Genomic DNA, 22,235 nt, shown 5'->3' with positions numbered 1-22,235 from the left:
TTTAAGGAAAGTATCCTTCTTTTGATTTCTAGAAACAAAATTAAGTATTTGAAAGTATTAAGTATTTGACAGGCAGTCAATTAGAGGAGAAGTCGTTGTTTCTGTTGGCAGTAGACGATAGGACTTGCTATAATGAGTTTAAATTGTGGACAGAAAGATACCAGCTGGAAATTAGGAACTTTTTTTTTTACAGTAAGAGTTTTTTACAGTAACAGAGAAATTATTAATGCCCCGCCCCCAGAATGCCCGGCCACTCCCCCGTCAAGCCCCACCCATCCCCATTGGCGCTATGCCACTGTTTGAATCCCACCACCATGGGAACCAGTTACTAAAATTTTTGGATCCCACCACTGGGTGGGATTGGCGCAGGCTTCTGAACCTTGCAATGCGAGTTAAAACATAAATGTGCAGATATCTTAAATTTGACAAAATTGTTTCCGACTCAGGCTTCCAACGTTGAGCGCAAAATTTGGATTCACCTGCAAGAGGACGACACCCTGAAAACCCTTTTGGGTTGCCACACCTTAGCTGTGGCTTCAAAGCACTGTTATGCACAATTATTACTTCTGTATTTTTAACTCGGTGCGCCCATGAAATATTTTATTTTCTTATTTTATTTGTTTTATTGAATTTATATCCCTCCTTTCCTGGCCAAAGTCAGACTCAAGGCAGTGTACAAACATATTTAAAAATCATATTTCTAACACATGAAACCAATCGTTAAAAGTCAAGATGGCAAATTTGTTTCAACCAATGAGGACCACCGAGTGCTGCTCGGTACTACAAATTCAATAGAAACAGTCCAAGCATGGGCAAGTCAGGAGAGAGATTACACAGATTGACTATGAGTTGATATTATCAGCTGGAGTGGCTGAGGCTTATCTGGTGAACCAGATGTGTTCCCGCACTTCTGTATTCCTGCTGGGTGACCTTGGGCTAGTCACAGTTCTTCCGAACTCTCTCAGCTCCACCTACCTCACAAGGTGTCTGTTGTGGGGAGAGGAAGGGGAAGGAGCTTGTAAGCCACCTTGAGTCTCCTTACAGGAGAGAAAGGTGGGGTATAAATCCAAACTTTTCTTCTTCTGCTTCGGAGGCTGGCAGATGACATTGGGACAATGAGTGGTCTAAACCAAAGGTGTGGTAGAACATCTCTGGAACTGTTTAGGGTCCTGCAGGGCTCTAGTGTCAGCTGACAGAGAGCTCCACCAGGCCGGAGCCAGGGCAGAAAAAGTACTGGCTCTGACTGAGGCCAATCATGTGTCCCTGGAGCCAGGAAATATTAAATTTATTTCTGCCAATTGAAGGCACTCTATAAGCATCTGGTGAAAGAACCTCAGTTCATGAAAGTTTATGCCACAATAAATCTCTTAGTTGTAAAGGTGCTCCAAGATCCCATTTGGTTTTTCAGAGATGTTAGAGTAACCAAGGATTCCAAGTGGTCTGAGTTGTTTTTGATCTATGGGAAGAGTTCTTACTCTGTTTTAAACAGGGCAATCAAGTTTATTGCTGAACATAAATTAAAACCAAGCTTCTCCCATTGAAATTCTTTTCTTGGTTGGCTGTCAGAAGATTGCAGCGACTAATAGTTTTGAGATAGGTCTTCTATGCTAAAGAAACATTGCGATCCAACCAATGTGGCATCCAGTTTTATAAATTGCAGGTTTGTTTGCTTTGGCGTGCTATTTCTAGAAAGAAGTCAATAACACTTTGTTATGCTAGCTGCCAAAATGTCCGTGGTGAAACCTGGAACTCCGGCAAATGTGCTGACCTGCCCAATTTAGAGTGGAATAACGTTTGGCAGGGAACCGTCTTTCATGCTTTACGCCTGGCAGCGTGTTTTCCCAAGGTCATTCCGTGCTGAACTTGCATGCAACTACAGTGAAAGAAATTTCAGTCTTTGTTAGCCGGAAGCCAACAAAGGAAATTATTACCACATGTGCAAATTAGTGCCTAGAAAACTAAGCATCGGTCCCCCGTGCTTAAAAAAATATAAAATAAATTTGGAACGTTGTGTGGTGAGTTGGCTTTCGGCACGTCCAAACATAACAAAGCGTATCTGATGTTTTGTTAACACCACAATATTGTACCTGGCTACCTGAGAAACATTCCTTGCGGACTGGCATATCATATAAGGAAGGAAGCTTACAAAAGAATAGAAATTGGCCCAGAAACAAAATGGCAAATTTCAGTTTCATTAGGAAATGATGGAATGGCAGTTTTGCATATATGCCAGCAGAGGGGCAAGACTGAAAGGGCTTTTGAGGGACTAACCCAGTGGATACCAGCCTGGGATGTTTCAGCCACCTTTCTTGGTTTTTTGCTTGCACTTTGTCCTGTGTTTTGGGGATGTAAATGGATTTAAGCGGCATTGCTTTTTTGATTCCCACTGGGGAGAAAAGCAGGATAAGAAATACACTGACGAAATGATCAAATACCTGCATAGACTCTGTGCTTTTATCCAGCTATCTACATGTAGGTGTAGATCAACCTGTTTGTTGATTTCAGTGCATATCATGTCATTTGTTAGAAGGCCAGAGGCACAAATAGAAGAAGAAGAGTTTGGATTTATACCCCACCTTTCTCTCCTGTAGGAGACTCAAAGGGGCTTACAATCTCCTTGCCCTTCCCCCCTCACAACAAACACCCTGTGAGGTGGGTGGGGCTGAGAGAGCTCCGAAGCATTGTGACTAGCCCAAAGTCACCCAGCTGGCATGTGTGGGAGTGTACAGGCTAATCTGAATTCCTCAGATAAGCCTCCACAACTCAAGTGGCAGAGCTGGGAATCAAACCTGGTTCCTCCAGATCAGAGTGCACCTGCTCTTAGCCACTGCGCCACTGCTGCTCCTAGGTGAGATAGTAAACATATGACATATAAGGAATGCTAGATCTGAGTTTCCTTGGTGCCTTCAGTTTTCCTTAAAAACAGGTGCAGGCAGGAGAACATTTTGAAAGGAGGGGATCAGTCCCATTCTAATGCAAGGACTGATTACCCCCCTCCCCACACACATTTAATCTGGAGAGCTGGATTTGATTCTCTACTCCTGTACATGAAGCGTGTGACTGTCCCAAGGTCACCCAGCGAGCTTCATGGTCTACTGGGGATCCAAACCAAGGTCTCCCAGATTATAGTTTGACACTCTAATCACTTTACCACACTAGGTCCACAATAAATATACCACAATAATATACTATAATTGAGTTCCCGAACAGAATTTCATTTAGTATATTTTTGTAGCTATCACAGAACGGTCCCACTGACCCATGAGCCAATTTCTGTTTTGACTCTCTGTGGTATTGATGTACTCCGTGGTCATCCTGAGTCTCTGCCCAGTAACAGGATGCTCTCCTGAGCTTCCAATCCTAGAAGGGTTTTCCTACTTCTTTCTAGTATTTACATTGTCACCGGCTGGTCAGCTAGAGTTTAATCTGCCAAGAAGGCTAGCACTCCCATCTGCAGTGCTCTCTAAAGGCTCCATCTAGTGCAGGGGTCTGCAACCTGCGGCTCTCCAGATGTTCATGGACTACAAATCCCATCAGCCCCTGTCAGCAAAGCCAATTGGCCATGATGGCAGGGGCTGATGGTATTTGTAGTCCATGAACATCTGGAGAGCTGCAGGTTGCAGACCCCTGACCTAGTGCCTGCATCTTCCGCTACCCCACTACTGGTAGCCACAGGGACTGCTTCGTCGTCGTTAATTGTTCAAAAAGTGCTTGAAGGAAAATAAAGACGAAATAACTCAAAATCTTTTGCATCTATGTAACCAAGCCTATTGATTCGACTAACCGAGTAAACTTGTGGCGAACATGGTTACAGGCAGAGTGCACCAGATTGACTTATATGACACTAGTGAAATGAGGAGCCATTGACTGACTAGCTAAATAGTACCATTTAGTGGTCTATTGGCTGATTCACTCAACGTTGAAGCTGATGTTGTTTTACTTAGCTAAAAACATGCTGCAAAGAGAATCTAACTTTCACCGAGCATTTTACCTGGAACGCACGGAAGAAATGTTTTGCCGGAAACGGACTAGCTGCCAACGCTGCTCTGCTTAATGTGGCTGCCGTCGCTGTATGCCGATCCACTTCCCAGAGCGTTGCCGTCTAACAGCGATTCTGCTTAATATTTTTGACTCATTTGTTACTACCCGCCAATTGGACTCTTTTCTAATTTTATTGTAATGCAAGTGAATGCAGGTTTCTTGCCTTAATGTACAATGCTTTCATGAGAATTTGTTGCAGTACTGTCCCACACGCTTTAGGTTGCCTTAAGTGCTCCTCATTGTATGTTTTGTTATTACCTTTTATATCCAGTTGCATATTACTTCTATAATATAATCACAATATATCTTTAAGAATGGTGCATGACTTATTCCATATTGTCTTTATAATTGAATTACTGTGCATATACCAATTAGTTCAAAAACATTGTCTTGTAATACTATATATTAAAGGAAGTCTTAATGCTTCTAGGCTTGGCTGGCCTCAGATTTTCTAGCATTGGTTTGACTGTATATATTTGCTGATCTGTTTAATATAGCTAAATAGTGGCTAATAAAACAGCAAATCAGTCATTCTTTTCTGCATGCTCAGTAGCTATGGAATTTGCACTGCACCAGAAAGAAGCTGCATACATGCAACTGTTGAGAATTGAGCTTGGCGCGGCAAAGAGATGCTGGCTTGAAGCACGTTGCTCATATAGAATCAAAAAAGCCCTTAGACAGCTAATAGTAATTGGCAGAAAGATGGATATCTCTTCCGTTGCAAGATTTGTGTGGTGTAATGACTGGATGATGCTTACCTTTAATGACTGGGAAACTCCCTCAAAGCTTCATTATCTTCTTAATCTTTCTTTTTTTTTTAAATATTTTATTGGATATTTCAGAATTTATATAGATTTATATTGTATACTTTTATATGTACATCCTCCACATCATTTCTTTCTCCTCCTCTTTCTCTTTTCTTTCTCTCTTTCTCTTTAGATGCAGCAGCAGGTCCATTCTTTTTTTCAATCTTGTCCATTTTCTTCTGTGGCCCAATTTCTGTTTAGCCAGTCTTTAATTCCATCCAAATCTCCTTCATATCCTTTTTGTTTTTCTTTTGGCTATATTTATTCTCTTGACATTGTGTTTCAAAATTTCTAATTCTGTATTTTGTTCTTATACATATTCCAACCATTTCTGTATTGTCCAGATTTTTTGTCCTCCACCCTAAATGCTATACATTGCATGGGACCTATCAGAATCAAGTGAATTTCTTTTCTTTGTTCTCATTATAGTATAATCCACTATACCTATAAATAAAAATCTATATTTATCTTTATTTTACCTTTACATATTTTTCTATGTATTTTATCACATTTTCCCACATATGCATTTTATACATTCTAGCCACATATGGGTATTTGCATTTTTTCCTCCACAATGCCAACATTTCTCGGACTGAGCCCACTTATCATATATATGCCGAATCGTTTCTAAAGTGTTCTATACTCATTTTAATATTAAATTCTTTTCTCTAGTTCTTATATATTTATCTATTTTATTTTTGTCTATATTATCTATAACTTTTAATAAGGTCTATGTCTTTCATTCCATCTTTGTTGCCATTTTTCCATTATGATTCTTATCATGAATTTTGATTCCTGGCTTCATGTTTTTGTGAGGAAAGTAACTCCCAATATTTGTCCTTTCTTTTCCTCATATTTTATACAACTTTTCATTATACACTCTTCCTCCCTCCTGAGGTTTTATCTTTTCCTAGATTCCTTATTAAAAAACTTAATTTTCTACCCTTTCTATAAATTTGAAACGGTATTAATTCTCCTTCATTGTACAGTTGTGCAATTTGTGGTATTCCCTTTGTTCTGTAGACCAGGCTAGCCAGAAGTTCTTCCTGTCCAACCATGCTCACATGGTGCTGCATCTAGTAGCCCTGGCATCCATTTTCTCCTTCCATTTCTCCCTAGATTTCATTAACACCTTTCTTAGGGCCTTTGGACTTATTATTCTTTCATTTTTTTTAAACAATCAGAACAGGTTCCAAAGCTACCTGTCTGCTTGCTTCATTTTCAAACTCATCCATCTGTCTCTTTGACTACTGGACTCCCATCAAACCCTTTTATTTGAAAATGCCCTTGCATTGCCTTGGGAGCCCCACGCCCATTAGTTTTGTACATATAGACTATTTTATCTATCACTCTTGGTTTCTTTTACTAAATGCCCATAGTTTAATTTTTCTTATCCCATTCTTTCAAATTGTTTTTCTTAATTCCACCCGCAAAGTACTCTAAATAGATAGAAGAGTTTTGGCATTATGCCATTTTTAATGTCATTCTGAAATAGATAGATTCTTCCCTACAATCTCTTTAATTCATTTATTTTTTTTTCCATATTACTTCAGAATTATTTAAACATCTTTTTTTCCCTTCTTATTTGTTAATGTTTATACCTAACATTTAATCTTCTTTCACCATTTTCCTAGTAGTTTTTTTTTCTATATTTATTCCCAGGATTTCTGTGATTTCTCCATATTAACCACCAAACCAGGAATGCTTTTGAAAGTCTTTAAATATTATTTTACCTTCTTTTAAAAGTTTCTACAGGGTTAGTTTGTTATATAACACCGCAAATAAGTTTTAATCTATTTTCTTTTTATTATTTTGCAGCTTTGATCCTACATTATTTCTAATTCTATCCGGCTAGGTATTCCATTGCTACTACAATAATGATGGAGAAAGGAGTATCCTAGAGCCACCTCTTTTTCTATCCTAATTTCTTCCGGACCATCCATTATTTATCATAATTTTGCTTTTTATTGTTTTATGAAAATTTTTTTAATATCACATAGTCCCTTTCCAAACTCAGCTCGTTCCATTATTTGGAATAAATATGCGGCTAACTGTGTCAAAATGCTTATAGACATCTAATTTATCATGGCATATTTTTTATCCCAGTCATACCTATCACATTCAATACATTTCTTATGTATAGCCACACTCTATCCTTCACTTAATCCCATTGATCTCCACCACCACTATTTCAAGTAATATTGCCTTTATCTGTCTTCGACAATATTTTAGTAAATATTTTAGTAATCCTGGTTTTAATAAACTTATAGGAATCAAAATGATCCAACCCCTGTCTTGGATTAAGTTCTGGTTTTAAATATAGTGATTATTTCTGTTTCTCCATGTTTCTGTATTTTCTTGTCCCTGACATTCCTATTATATAACCTTTAAAATTCAGGTATTAATATTTCTGCCATTTCTTTGTAATACCTGCTGTAAATCCATCTGTGAGACTTTGTTGGTCTTTAATTCTTTTTATTACTAAGCCTATTTCTTCTTGTAGGTAAGTTATGGCCTTTCTCCATACTTTGTTTCTCCTCCTGTTAGGATCTTTTTATGTATTTCCTCTTATCCTTTCTTGTGTCTATCCTTTTAAAGAATTTTTTGATAAATTCAGTAAACCTTTGTCTAATTCTTATGTTTCCTGTTATTCTTTCTTTTGTTTCACCTCTATTATTAGAGCCAACTCTTTTTGTTTTTTCTTTCTTTTTTTTCTAAATTAAATGGTTGTAATAAGCCTTCACGACTATATTGGTTCTTGAAATTGATTTTTGACCCATGTGTCTTTTTCCCATAACTCTAATTCGATCCAATTCCTCCAGTTGTTTATTTAGTAGTTTTAATTCATTATAGCTTCAGTTATATTATTTTGTTCTGTAGTTTGTCTCGCAGTCTTTGGATCTTTCCACCAATTGATGTCTTTCCTTATTGGACAGCTCTTTTTCTGTCTTTTTTTGTATTTCTATACATGCCCTCTCTCACATTGCCTTCTGAGGCATCCTGACAACATCCCGCCAGAGACGGTGTTTCTATTTTCTAAAAATAGCTTTTCATTCCTCCTGCAAAAATCCTCTCATTTTCATTCTTCTTGCTTCATGGCCATTGCCCATCTCCACTCAAGGCCTACCAGGTCCCCTCTTTCAGTCTGAGGTAGCTACCACCGAGCATTATCTGACACCCACTCTTTGTGTGGGTTCGAATCTCTCACATTGTATAGACCCATGTTCTTTTGTCAGAATATAGTCTATGTATGTAAATTCTTTTATATAGTCTGTTAGAATAGAAAGTTGGTTGTTGTGGGATTTCCTCTGCCCCTCATACATATTAGTTATTCCATTGTTTAAAGCCCTTATAGTTCTCAAGCAACCATATTACAGTCTCCCACTAATAAGCTCCTTTATATTCCCTTTGTACTCTGTTAAATTGTTTTGTAGGAAACTCTTTTTGCTTTTGTTAGGTGCATATGGGTTCATTAGTGTTATTTGTATCTCATTAAGGAAACCTGTAAATAAGTCCATCTCCATTTTGATCCTTCAATATTTTTTTGCACTTGTATGTTTATATTATTTTTCACTCAAAAATAGCAACACCATTCTTCCTTCCTCTGCCCTTGATTCACATAAGGTTCTCCAGCCCTCGGTAGCTTACAGTTGCTAACATCTCTCTCTCTCTTTTATGTGTTTCTTGGATGCAAACCAAATCCCAGTTTTCTTTTCTAACTAGTTTGGCTAGTTTAAATCTTTGAAATTGGAATTTAATCCGCTAATATTTACAGATACAAGTTTTAAATCTCCTGCCATAAGTATTGTACCTTGTCTACTATTTTCGGCCTGCTGCTGTTTCTTATTCATTCTTTTTTTCCCTCATTTTCCTTCTCCCCTTCCCAGAGATGTTCTGAGGAGAGATTCCTCCCACATTCCTTTGATTTCTCGCCTCTGCGGCTCCCTCCCTCCCAGCATATATTCTAGTCATTCCTCTCTGTTAATGGCACTCAATCATTTAAAAAATTCTTATAACATTCCAATAAAAAAGATATTTCTAAATACATACATATCAACTAAATTGCATCTTACAAACCTTAGTTTTTCCTCAAAGAGAAAGCTTTCTGTCTGGCATTCCATTTTGATGTTTACTGAAACAATAGTGTTAAAGTTAGAGAATACTATTCAAACAAATGTCTGGGAACCTTTCCCAGATTGTTAACGTGAAAAACAATGTTAGAGCAGATTACTGTTTTAATATCTTCCAAACTACATACAAGAGTTTATTTTAGTTAGTGATTGTTATTCAGTTAGATCTCTATTAGTACTTAGAGGAAATGCCATAGCCATTTGTAAGAATTTTGAAGAAGTCTTGGCTTATAAGCATCTTCTTGGCTTTGAACGCCTGGTATCTTGTGAAGTCGCAGCCTGTGGTCCTGCATGTCATCTTCTTCTGAATCACTGTTCACCTTGAGGTTCTGCAGCTTCCATGAGAGACCCAGTTTATCCAAGAAGTTGTTGTGCCTCTTGGGGTTCTTGCTATATATTTGATTGTTTTCAAAAAATGTAGGATCGCATTGGTAATATCCATGAAAATCTTCTATTTGCTTTAAATAGAGCGCTTGCATATGCATTAGTGTTTTCTTGATTTGCAGCGCTTCTTGGTGAGAGATCTTGTCTCACAAAAATTTTCTTTCCTATACATCAAAGGCTGAGCATTTCCTCAGCTTCCTTGTATAGTGTTTCTTTGATCTCTGTGGCACATTTGGAAATAATGTCTGAATTCTGTTTCCTGAGAAAATCCTCTGCGGGCCTCTATCTATCGACCTCGTGCCTTGAATGTTTATAGAATTGAGCCACTGTATTAATTGGTTTTATATCTGTTTCATTCCTCCATTCCTCGGACTCCAATTAAACGGTTTAGTGCTGCCTTTGTCTATCTGGAGAGGCTTATTTGATTTCAAGCAGTCGTAATATCGCCAGTGTTTTCTTTATTTGTTTCTCGCTTTTAATCACTCTCTCCGCAGTGTTAGAAAGTTTCTTTGACATGTCTTGTATGTCTTTATCAATTGCAATCAGGTTGACCAGGCCCTAGTAAAGCTCAAAGGAGCCTTTATCTGGATTTGTTAGCTCTGACAAATCTGTTTTAGTTACATAAGTTTCCTTGGCCATGTTTTTGCTTCGCCTCTTTTATCTTTTAGTATTTTAATTGGACTCCACCGGGTTTGTTTTTCGCTCCTTCAAAGCTGTCCGGTGTTCTCTTTTGAGTTCTCTGTTCTAAGTTGATTATTAGTTCTTATTTTCTTTTTATGCCATTAAATCTTTGTTGTTTGCCGGGAGGGTGTCGAAAAGCCGCCTAACTCTTTGGTCGGACATAAGCAAGAGAAAAGCCCTCTTCTGACCTTCTAAGCCTGAATTGAACTTGGAACTCTCTCAGCTAGATAGCAAGGCACCAGAAGAATGGATATGAGTGTACATTAACAGATTCTTCCTATTTTGTTATTTTTGTGATAAACAAGTAATAATGGGGTTTTAATTCTTTCTTTTTTTTTAGTAGTTCCTAAAGACTTCGTATCTCAGCATAAATCTAACTTGAGGAAATAAAATAGGATTGACTTTAATTCTCAAACAGAGTGTAGGATTTTGGCTGAAACTGTTACTTGGACCAATAATTCGGCGGGAGAGGAGGGGATTCTGTTGCATGTTCTAGTTGAACAGTTTCTAATATTTTCTGGAGTTTTATAAAGTGATAATATCGTGACCTTTAAAAATGAAGTATTCTTCAAAGACATTTTAAAAGGTTACCGATTTGAAATAATAATTCCTGATGCCTGGCAAAATTGTCTTGGTGGGGGAAAAAAAAATCAGATTGATGTATAAGTCGGGAGAAAAACGATTGCCATTTGTTGTCTCGTACCTACTTATCTCCAAAGCGTCTTACCAGTTCCTTCTTTGTGACTAACCTCACAGGCTTTCATGCCTTTCTTTGTAGTGGGCAAATGGAGCAAAGTCAACACAAGAAGCAATTCTGCAAGGCCTACTCTGTAAATACCAAAAATATGCAAAATGAACAGGGTTTACTGAAGTTAGTGTGCAAAAATCACCAAAGTGATATGTATCAGGATTGCTTCGTGGTTGTTGTTGTTGTTTTTATTTTGCACAGACATTGGACTTTAATAACTAGCAGCAGCAAGCCTTTATTGGCATAGACAACAGTACAACAATAATAAAAACGGATTAAAAAAGCATATACAATACAGGAAATAAATGTTAAGTGGAAGGAAAACTACTGGCATTTAGTAATTTCCAGGAGAAAGTCTGCCACTATTATGCAGAGAGCAGGATCAGGGTTGTCCAACAAGTAGTGTAATCTAAATGACATATATAAATAAAAATAACAATTTAGTTCGGAAAGCTGAATTTCTGAACAATATTGAATCTTTCTAAGTACGAGTGCAAAAAATACTATGGAGTAGTGTTTGTTTCTCTGATATGTGACTTCTGTGGGTCACACTGCCACACTACAAATTTGGGACTGAAAATCTTTCTTTCATTAAAGCAAGCCTTTATTGGCATGAACAACAGTACAATAATAATAAAAAAAAACCAGATTAAAAAGCATATACAAAACGGGTTGAAGGAAATCTACTGGCGTTTAGTAATTTCCAGGAGAAAGTCTGCCACTATTATGCAGAGAGCAGGATCAGGGTTGTCCAACAAGTAGTGTAATCTAATTAAATCGGGAGATTGGTAAATGTAAAGGGAGTACTAAGATTCACATACTTGGATCTGATTTCCTTGAATCTGAGACAGCGTAGTAACTCAGGCCAGAGATTCCAACTGAACCATCATTAAATGGTCACAATCTTTTAGCCTTTTCTTGCTTATTAAATCTGCCATGTAACAAGGCAGAAGGCATAACATTAAACCTGGGCGAAAGACCATGGCTCTCCTTTGGAGCAGGGTTTATTAAGCAATACAGGTCGTGTGCCAAATGGCCCCGTTCAAATGGGAGGGAAAAATACAGGGGGGCGAGCACGTTCTCTTCAGATCGTATAAATCTTTCGACTTTAATAACTAGCAAAAGGTGTAATGTGGGACAGGTCAAATATTATATGGTGGAGGGGCAACGGTTCAGTTGTAGAATGTGGCATGCAGAAGGTCCCCAGTTCAACCCCTGGTACCTCCACTCAAAAGGGCGGGAGGTGACTGGTTACTGCCAGTCTGAATAGACAGTACTGACCTTGATAGGTCAAGGGTCTGGTTCAGGATGAAGCAACTTCATGTATGACTCACACCAAATGTTGGGAGTAGACATGGAAAATGTGATCTAGAGGTAGACAATCAGCAAAGTCTGTTTTTGTTTGCCTGTCCCTTTGAGGAATTCACTTGTTTCCCAAGAAGAACCAATTTTAGATTTGGGACACACACCCCCCCCCCCCACTGGGCAGACAGTGACTGTACATAATCCATCTTTGTACTACCAGACCCTCCTCTCCACCCACCTATGTGTATCCCCCATGTGACTGTGTATTCACAAACCCTCCCCACCACCACAGTTGTCTGCACCACATTCATGTCCTTTCACCAACAGTGCTGGCTGGTGCATGCAACTGGTAAGTGCTAATGCTGTGGCCAACATGAGTTTTGCCATGGTGCACTGCCTGCATTATTTCCTCATCTATGCTGGGAAGCTGGAACCATGGGTGGTGGACTGCTTGCAAGCAAATGGGTATGGAAAGGGCACATGGCCAACTGGCAGGAGAGGTGTGTATGTGGGGAGGGGGTCAACAAAATTGGACTCTTGGGATCTAGCAGCTGCCCTACCTATGCTGTTGCAGGCTCTGCCCTCAAGACCTGCAAAGCAAGCAAAGGAACAAAAAATGCTCTGCACAATAGAGATTTACATGCATAATTACACACCAGGAACAGAAATAACTCCTTCTGAATAATCAGATTTATTTAGCTAGTACTTCTAATTGTTGATGTGCTTTTTGGGGAGCACTGGAGGGAGGGGGGAGGAGGATGCTGTTTTCTGTGTGTTTTCTGGCTCATGTCTGAGGTATCCACAGAAGGCAAAGAGGTGGCACTGCCTAATTTTAAAAAATATATATCCTGACCCACACTTCCAAAGCGATCTCTGAGTGGTCTTGCTCCTGCCTGTTCTTTATGTGGATGCCCTTGGAAGTACACACAATATTTTGGAGTACCAGAAGCTGGGGCCAAACAATGGCAGTATGGTTATCTAGAACCAACTGCTTGTAATTGTTAGAATTAGAAATGTGGAGTGTATCTTGGTACAATCAAGCACGGCAGTTCTTATACGCTTACATTGACTAAGAGTATTCAGTTGGGCACAGAGTGGGGTGCCATGTTATTTACTATGTCTGTCATTGCTTCAGTTGCCATTTGCCAGCTATTGGAGGAGGAATCCCTGCTGGCCCTCCCCTGACCCCCGGTAGTACTCAACGGGGCACTGGAAGAAATATGGAGGGGCAATAGAACATCCTGCCACAATGTCACTTCCAGCTATGTAACCAGGGATGACTATGTTGCAGGTCAGTCTAAGATTCTTCCCAAACTCTATGGTTTTAATAGAGGATGTCATTAGGACAAGTCCCACCCCTGGGGATTGCTGCCTGAGGACTGACAACCCTAGTCATTCCTACGTCAACCATCACCTGGCAGATGTACCCCTTCCGTATCATGTTCCAATAAGTCATTTATCTACTGGGAAGGGGTCTTTCTCAAAATGGGGGTTTTGACCACATCATTAATTTAAGTTAGGGAACCTGCGGCTCTCAGATAAATTCAGGAACTACAATTCCCATCAGTTTCTGTCAGCATGGCCAATTGGCCATGCTGGTAGGGGCTTTGATGGGAATTGTAGTTCCTGAACATCTGGAGATCCGATCTAACAGAATTGGAGGGACATCTCTTTGATGGTAGGAGAAATATGATAAGTGAGGAATATAGGAATCCAAGGAAATCCCCTCTTTAATTCTTTTGCACACTTTTAAAAATGAAAGGGCACAAGGAAGAGCAGGAGGGGATTTTTTTCTGATGCCATCAACAAATTATGGTTCTTTTAACTTAATGAGGGTTGAATGTTTTAGCTGTTTTAATGTATTTAATTGTTTGTGAACCGCCCTGAGGCCCTTGGGGGAGGGCGGTATATAAATTGAACAAATAAATTAAACTAAAAATAAATAAAAAATGATGGGAAACTTAAAGTGTAGTATTACAAAATTACAAAATTGAGTAATTATATAGTGTGGGTTTTCTTAGTGTTGCACTTTCTGCTTTCGCAGGGATCTCTACAAAGGAATAGTAGTAGTTTGGATTTGTATCTTGCTTTTCTCTCCTATGAGGAGTCTCAAAGTGGCTTACAAACTCCTTTCCCTTCTTTTCCCCACAACAGACACCTTGTGAGGTTGGTGGGGCTGAGAGTTCTTAGCGAACTGTGACTATATAGCCCAAGACCACCCATCAGGCTTCATGTATAGCAGTGGGGAATCAAATCCAGTTCACCAGGTTAGAGTTGGCAGCCCATGTGGTGGAATGTTGGATCAAGGCTGACCCTCCAGATTAGAGTCAGCTGCTTTTAACCACTGCACAATTCTGGCTGGCTTGACTCTTGTGTGAGATCAATGTAAGCTAGATTGGAGATGGCTTTCATGTCACAGTTCATAGCATCCCTGTTCAAAATTGACTTTGCTTGGGGCCAAAAGGCCAGCTGAGATGCAGCAGAACTGAACTTTCCTAGGAATGGGACTCCAAAGCTTTCATGGCACCATAACAGAAGGCCCTTTTCCAAAACAAAAAATAATTGAGAAAAAAAACCCATTTCACTGAACCTTAGATATTGGAACCTGGAGCCTCTAAACAAAAAATGAATGGTGAAAGTCATATGGGAGAAAAGAGTCCTTAGCGTACCCTGGATTCAGACCATGCTGGGTTTCAAAACAAATCAAAGAGAACATGTTGCTGGGTTTACAAGCCTGCTTGATGCCAATGAAATTGTCTTAAGAATGACTACATACGTTCCTGGCAGCTTGTTCCCTTTAACACCCTGGCATCCGCATATGGAACTAGTTGTAATTTTTGAGAACTGCTGTAAGACAGCCCAGTGTAGTGTTATAGTGACATAATCTGGATGTCAGCAAAACCTGATTTCTCCCAGAAAAGTGATTCCTTTCTAGGAAAGGGCAGCATACCAGATGAAGATAGTCAAAAGTTCTTCTGGCTTCATCTAGGACTAATAGTGAGGTGTGAAACTTTGGTATTCCAGATGTTGGGATACTATTACCTCTATCAGCCCCCCGCCAGCATGGTCAATTGGCCATGCTGGAAGGGGCTGATGGGAATTGTAGTCCACAACATCTGGAGTGCCAAAGGTTCGCCACCATGGATCTAGGAGACCTGGGCCCAAGGGTGTGTTCCAGTTGTCAACCTGTTTTAATGAGGACAACACCTTCCAAGGCTGTCTGTCTGGCTGCCTAGTCCAGTGATGGTGAACCTATGACACGCATATCAATGGTGACACGCCACGATGTTTTGGTTGGCACGCCAGTCTATGCCATTACCCAACAACAATTATTATCCCCGTTTGAATCATTTTTGTAGTTATTTGATGTTTCTTTATGGAATATACAACACCACATATGACTGGATGGTATTTTTTTGTAAAAATAAATGCATATGGACAGAACTGATTCTTTTGTTTGGGTGACACACCAGAAGAGTCAAGTCAGGCGTTTTCCAAATTTTTGACATACAGAGCCCAAAAGGTTGGCCGTCACTGACCTATTCCAAGGTTACTCAGGTTCCCAACGAACAATGCTTCCCTCTTGTCTGAATTAAGTTCCAGTTGGTCACTCTCCATCGAGAACATTATGCTGGCAGATGGGAATTGTAGTCCATGAACATCTGGAGGGCCAGAGTTGGACACTCTTGCTTTAATTGTTCAGACAGTGTGAGTGCAGGCATCGTACGAGATACCTGAGGAGGGAGGCATCAGTAGTGGGCCCTGTTAGTAGTTATGGGTCCCGGCCGCTGTCCTACCTTAGGGGGTGCTGAAGCTGGCCCTGCCTGCTGATTTCTGTAAGACGAGTTATTAAAACTCTTTGCTGTCTTGTGAGGTGTGTTGCTGCACTCCCTTGGCTTCCTGAAAGTCATATGAATGCCATTTTAGGCTTGCCATGTGGCAGTTCATCGATCCTGGCTGTAATTTTACATTCCCTGGTTCAGTGGGAGTCAAAGTGTTTCTCCTATGCATTGCCCTACCCATTCAATCCAGTTTGCATCTCCTTTCCCTACCTGCTGTAATGAGCAGATCTCCAGATGTGCTACATAGCTTGTGAGGGTGGAGGATAGACCAAAGGACAGGTGGAGGACAAACCAGTGAAGCTGTCCCATTTCCTGAGTCAGACGCCAATTACCTTTGCAGAAAGGTAATGAAAGAAACAGCCAAGAAAACGTGCTCCCCCTTGAATTTCTCTCTCCCATTTGAATGGGGCCACTTGGCACACTACCTATATTGCTTAATAAACCCCGCTCAAAGGAGAGCCATAATGCTCTCAGGTTTAATAATGTTATGCCTTCTGCCTTGTTACATGGCAGATTTAATAAGCAAGAAAAGGCTAAAAGATTGTGCCCATGTAACGATGGTTCAGTTGAATCTCTGGCCCACCAATTACTACACTGTCTCAGATTCAAGGAAATCAGATCCAAGTATGTGAATCTTACTCCTTTACATTTACCCCATTTCCCGATTTAATTAGATTACACTACTTGTTGGACAACACTGATCCTTCTGTCTGTATGATAGTGGCAGACTTTCTCCTGGAAATTACTAAACGCCAGTAGATTTCCTTCAACCTGTTTTGTATATGCTTTTTAATCTGGTTTTTTTATTATTATTGTACTGTTGTCTATGCCAATAAAGGCTTGCTTCTCTTAATGAAAGAAAGCATTTTCAGTCCCAAATTTGCAGTGTGGCAGTGTGACCCACAGAAGTCACATCAGAGAAACAAACACTAATTCATAGTATTTTTTGCACTCAAAAATTTGTGAAAGATTCAATATTGTTCAGAAATTCAGCTTTCCGAACTAAATTGTTATTTTTATTTATATATGTCATTTATAGTCCAACTTTCTCACTTGGATTCAAGGGGGTTTACACAAAGTGAGGCAATACAATCTACAGGATGGGATTGTGTCGCAGTTGGATCTTTTGACCTTTCTGGACTTTCCCGTGGAACCTTTACACTCACCCAACAACTGCATCATGAAGGGGAGTGTAGGCCAGGGGACCTCTGGTGTGGGGGGAGGGTGCCAGGTTGCCATGGTGAGGATGAGAGTGGCTGCTGTTCACTGTGGTTGGAGTGGTCTTGGTTGGGCTGGGGCCCAGCTACCCTCAGGGCAAAGGCTAGGGAATGGTAGAATGGAGGTGCAGGTTGGGCAGTTAGGCAAGGATGCTCAGCAGGGTGGGCCTTCTTGGCTAAAGGAGCAGTGTCGGAGGAAAGGGCCTTCTAGGCCCAAGGACGGTGGGGAGAGCACAAGAGCAGGAAAGATGGAGCAGGGACGCCACTCAGCCAAGATAGATCAGGGTGGGACAGCATTTAGAGCAGCAGTAGAAGGGAGAGAGGGGTATAAAGGGGAGAGTTGCCAGATGGCTGTGGGGGATGATAGCTAGGAAGGTCCAAGGAATGCTGCCAGACCCCATAGCTAAAGGAGTCAGGCCCTCCCTTTGAGAAGACCGCCCCATTATGAGGCCAGACAATGGCACCCGATCATGGCAAAGCGAAGGGCAACCACCCAGGGACAGGGGCAGCACCACAGACAGTCAATACACAATGCAATAGGATTAGGATTGTAGAACAAATCTGATCTTGAAACAGAAGTGAAGCAAAGCATAAATATTTAACATAGCACTTTAAATGATGCAAAAATGTCATAGTAGGACGCTAGTTTTAGCAAGCTGTACATAGCAGTATAGACGACCACAGTCTCTCATAATTTATCCAAGTAGCTTTGTGAATAATTTAGTACAGTGCAACCCTGTTGCCTGCACAGAGAAGTCTCACCTTTTACTTTGAAGCACATTAATCATTGCTGTTTTATTCTCTCAGCTACAGCAGTTTGCTGATTTTGTGCTGCTTTTTTATGCCCCAGGGCTGGTTTTCTTATTGAAGGATTATCCATTTTGCTTTGTATTTACGCTTTTATTGTTGACTGATTTTTTAAATTTTGATAATTCCTTTGAGCAAGTCTTTAGAGGGATGGCCTATAGTGTTTCTAGATAAAATTAAAATAATTCTGGGTGGAATTCAGTCTTTTCCAAACATTCTTCACACGTTTAAATGGCATCCTTACCCACCCACCCGTGCCAAACTGCTGCTTAATATATAAGCACTGACCTCGAACCTTTCCCTTTGAAATCTGAGTTTGATGTTGCAGTAATTTTTTTAAACACATGGGATCATTAAAATGTGACATTTGTCTTCCTGTTGTCAGAAACAGTGTGATCTGTTCAACATTTTTTTGCATTTGCACAGTCCAATTTTATATGTCGTTACTGCAGTTTAAGATTAACAGTTTCAAACTGCAGTGCAGAATTGCACTGCTTGTTCCAGAGAAACTACAGACAGAGAGCCACATTTTCACACCTTGGCCCTAATCCCCCAAACAAGTATTTTGAGCACAACTGGGGACTCCTTCAGCAGGTTCGAAGCTGACTGCCAGACATAGGAAAGAGCCCTAAGAGGTGCCTATCAGGCATTCAGACTATCAAGAGCAAGCAGTCCTCCCCCATCTTACCTGCAACTTAAAAAGGAATACAGGAAATTGCTGGCTTGCAAAAGACAACAAGATGAGGTGTGGTCTCTGCTCCTAAACCCCACTTGAAATAATGACTCCAAGGCTTTTTGTCATCTGGTTAACAATACCTTAAAATCTCCCACAAAAGCCCCTAGTCAGGGGCGTAATGAGGCAGCCCTGGGCAAACTGTAGCCCTGGGCAAAACCTGAGTTGGATGCCCCCCCCCCCCATGGGCAGCCACTCCACCACGACCAATTTGTTTTGGCACCAGGACATTGGTGCCTGCAGGGGGTGCATGTTTAGACATATCAGCACCACAATTTCAGCATATCATTAGGAGACTGTCCTTATGCTACTCCCCAAGTTTGGTGCAGTTTGGTTCAGGGGGGCCAAAGTTATGGACCCTCTAAACTGTAGCCCCCATCTCCTATTAGCTCCCATTGGAAACAATGGGGGATGGGCACCCACTTTGGGAGTCCATAACTTTGGACTCCTTGAACCAAACCTCACCAAACCTGGGGGGTAGCATAAGGACAGTCTCCTGATGATACGCTGAAATTTTGGTGCCACTAGCCTACAAACTGTGTCCCCTGCAGGCCAAAAATGGAAAATCACTAAAATACCCAAAAACGAACCCAGCATTTTGATGCCCCCCACAAGGTGATGCCCTAGGCAGCTGCCCACCTTGCCCAATGGGCATTACGCCAGTGCCCCTAGTTGTCCAGTCCCAGTAGCTGTGTGGGAAAGCTATTTTAAGTCTATTATCTCAGAACCCAATAGTTACAGTGCAGATGATGAATTCTGTAAAGGTGATGTATTTGCTGCTGCTCTTCACTAGAACACAGTTTTGGTTGAGGAGGTTTGTGAGTTAATTTCACAACTGAAAAATGGTAAGGCCCCTGGCACTGATATCATCCTGTCTGAACTGCTTAAAACTAATCAACAATGGTGTGCACTTCTTATTGCAACCCTTTTCACTACTGTTAATGTGACTGGCAAGATTCCAGTCTGCTGGAAACAAGCAATAGTTGTCCCTATATATAAAATGGCTCCTACCACCGGCCTACACAATTATAAACTCATCAGTCTTTTTTCTATTACTGGAAAACTGTATGCCCATTGCCACAGTAATAAGTTGTCTGCTTATCTGACTGAACACAACATCATCACTAAGGTTCAAGCTGCCTGCAGGAAAAATCATTCCACCCTGGATCTTTGCCTAATCTGCACACATCTAGCTGAAAAATATTCAAGGCTGCTGCAAGGTAAATTATATGTTGCTTTCATGGACCTGAAGGCTGCTTTTGACTCCATCTCCAAAACTAAATTGAGCACAGATAAAAGACCATTACATCTAATTATGGCCTTCATTTCCAGAACCAGGTGCAGGTAAATATGACTCTCAAAGTGAACTCTCTGACACAGTTCCAATGCTGAAGGGTGTCAGGCAAGGCTGCATCTTAGCTCCCACCTTGTTTATACCGTTTATCAATTATCTTGATCCTTTTTTGTTGGATGCAGGATGATACCTTCCTAGACTCAGCAACAGGAAAACACCAACCCTCGTGTATGCGGATGACATGGCTATACTTTTTCATTCCAGGTCAGGGCTTCAGTATCACTTAATGACATTTTAAAACTAATGGAATCACAGTCCCATCAACCATAATGGAAGCCTTTTAGAAGACAATCTCTCCACCGTTATTTTGTTGGGGAGACACAAACAAGACCAGGACTTGCATAGAGCTCCTTTGCTAAGATTCCCTCAGTGGTTCAGGAGTAACTTGTGGCTGTTTGACATGTCATCTTCTGAGCCCTTTTCTCTAGAGTTACCAACATCCAGGTGGCACCTGGAGATATCCCATTATGACAGTTGATCTCAAGATGACCCAAGATCAGTTTCCCTGTGGCAAATGGTTGTTGTGGCCTGGCATAATACCCTGCTGAGGTCCCCCCCATCCCCAAACCTGAACCTCCCCAGTGTTGCCAGACTGACCTGTGGCGGACCAAGGGGCCCTGTTTCTAATAAGACACAGGCAGCACCTCGACCACCTCAGCCAAACCTTGGGTTCTTGCCAGCACAGTGCCTCAACATGGGGGAGCCTATATGGGGCATTGGCTCAATGTACCTACAAGGAAAAAGAACCTGTCTGGACTCATCTCCCTCCAAAGCAACTTGCATAATGTCCTCTCACACCCTTCCTGACAGGATTAAGTCTACACAAAAGATCTTGTGTGAAGAAAGTTCCCATCTCCAGCCCTGGATCATAAGCGCCAGAGAAGACAAAGAATGTATTAATGTGCTTACCTGCCCTTATTGCACTAATTAATGTTTTCTGAGTAACAATGTAACAACCACCTTACTTAGCATTATCATTGTTTCACAGCTGTAATCTCTTCACCTAACTTCCCTGGGCACATCAGGCTGATGTCTAAACCCATTAGACCAACTGTCTAGCCATTAAGGTTTCTAGCCATATCTTGTCGTTCCCAGGTAGGGCAGGAAATCCCTTTTGCCTTGGGAGATTTAGGATCACTCTGCATAACCCAGAGGGTCCATTTTTCCCTACAAGAAGCCCACTGCCCCAATAGACAGTGTTTAGCATCTCTGGACAACTCTCTGTCTGTGATACTGTTCCACAGAGCTAAGCATGAGTTGCTCTGTTCTGTTCCTTGGACCATTCTGCTCCAGGATCAGGTGACTATAACTTCGATTACCCCTCCCTATATTCCTTATCTATTCTAGATCTGTATCCTAGGACTGTGTGTGTGTTCTGCTGTTTAATTGTCTATTTGTGTACCCCCATTTTTATCCCTTAATAAAAATGGTTAAGAACATAAGAACATAAGAACATAAGAACAAGCCAGCTGGATCAGACCAGAGTCCATCTAGTCCAGCTCTCTGCTACTCGCAGTGGCCCACCAGGTGCCTTTGGGAGTTCACATGTAGGATGTGAAAGCAATGGCCTTCTGTGGCTGTTGCTCCCGAGCACCTGGACTGTTAAGGCATTTGCAATCTCAGATCAAAGAGGATCAAGATTGGGAGCCATAAATCGACTTCTCCTCCATAAATCTGTCCAAGCCCCTTTTAAAGCTATCCAGGTTAGTGGCCATCACCACCTCCTGTGGCAGCATATTCCAAACACCAATCACACGTTGCGTGAAGAAGTGTTTCCTTTATTAGTTCTAATTCTTCCCCAGCATTTTCAATGAATGCCCCTGGTTCTAGTATTGTGAGAAAGAGAGAAAATTTCTCTCTGTCAACATTTCACCCCATGCATAATTTTATAGACTTCAATCATATCCCCTCAGACGCCTTCCAAACTAAAGAGTCCCAAACGCTGCAGCCTTTCCTCATATGTAGCTGTGCTGCAGTCCCTCAATCATCCTCACAGCCTTTCTCTGCACTTTTTTCTATCTCTTTCAATATCCTTTTGAGATGTATGCACTCAGAACTGAACATTGTGCACTCCAAGTAGCGGTCGCATTGTGCTTTATAAGGTGTCACGACACCTGCAGTTTCTTGCCTCTCAATTCCTTTCCCACTATCCCTGTTACAGAGTTTGCCTTTTCACAGCTGCCATAC

Source organism: Sphaerodactylus townsendi, linkage group LG08, assembly GCF_021028975.2.
Source record: "Sphaerodactylus townsendi isolate TG3544 linkage group LG08, MPM_Stown_v2.3, whole genome shotgun sequence".
NCBI lineage: Eukaryota > Metazoa > Chordata > Lepidosauria > Squamata > Sphaerodactylidae > Sphaerodactylus > Sphaerodactylus townsendi.
The sequence above is the reverse complement of the archived record's forward strand: the minus strand, read 5'-3'. Positions refer to the sequence as shown.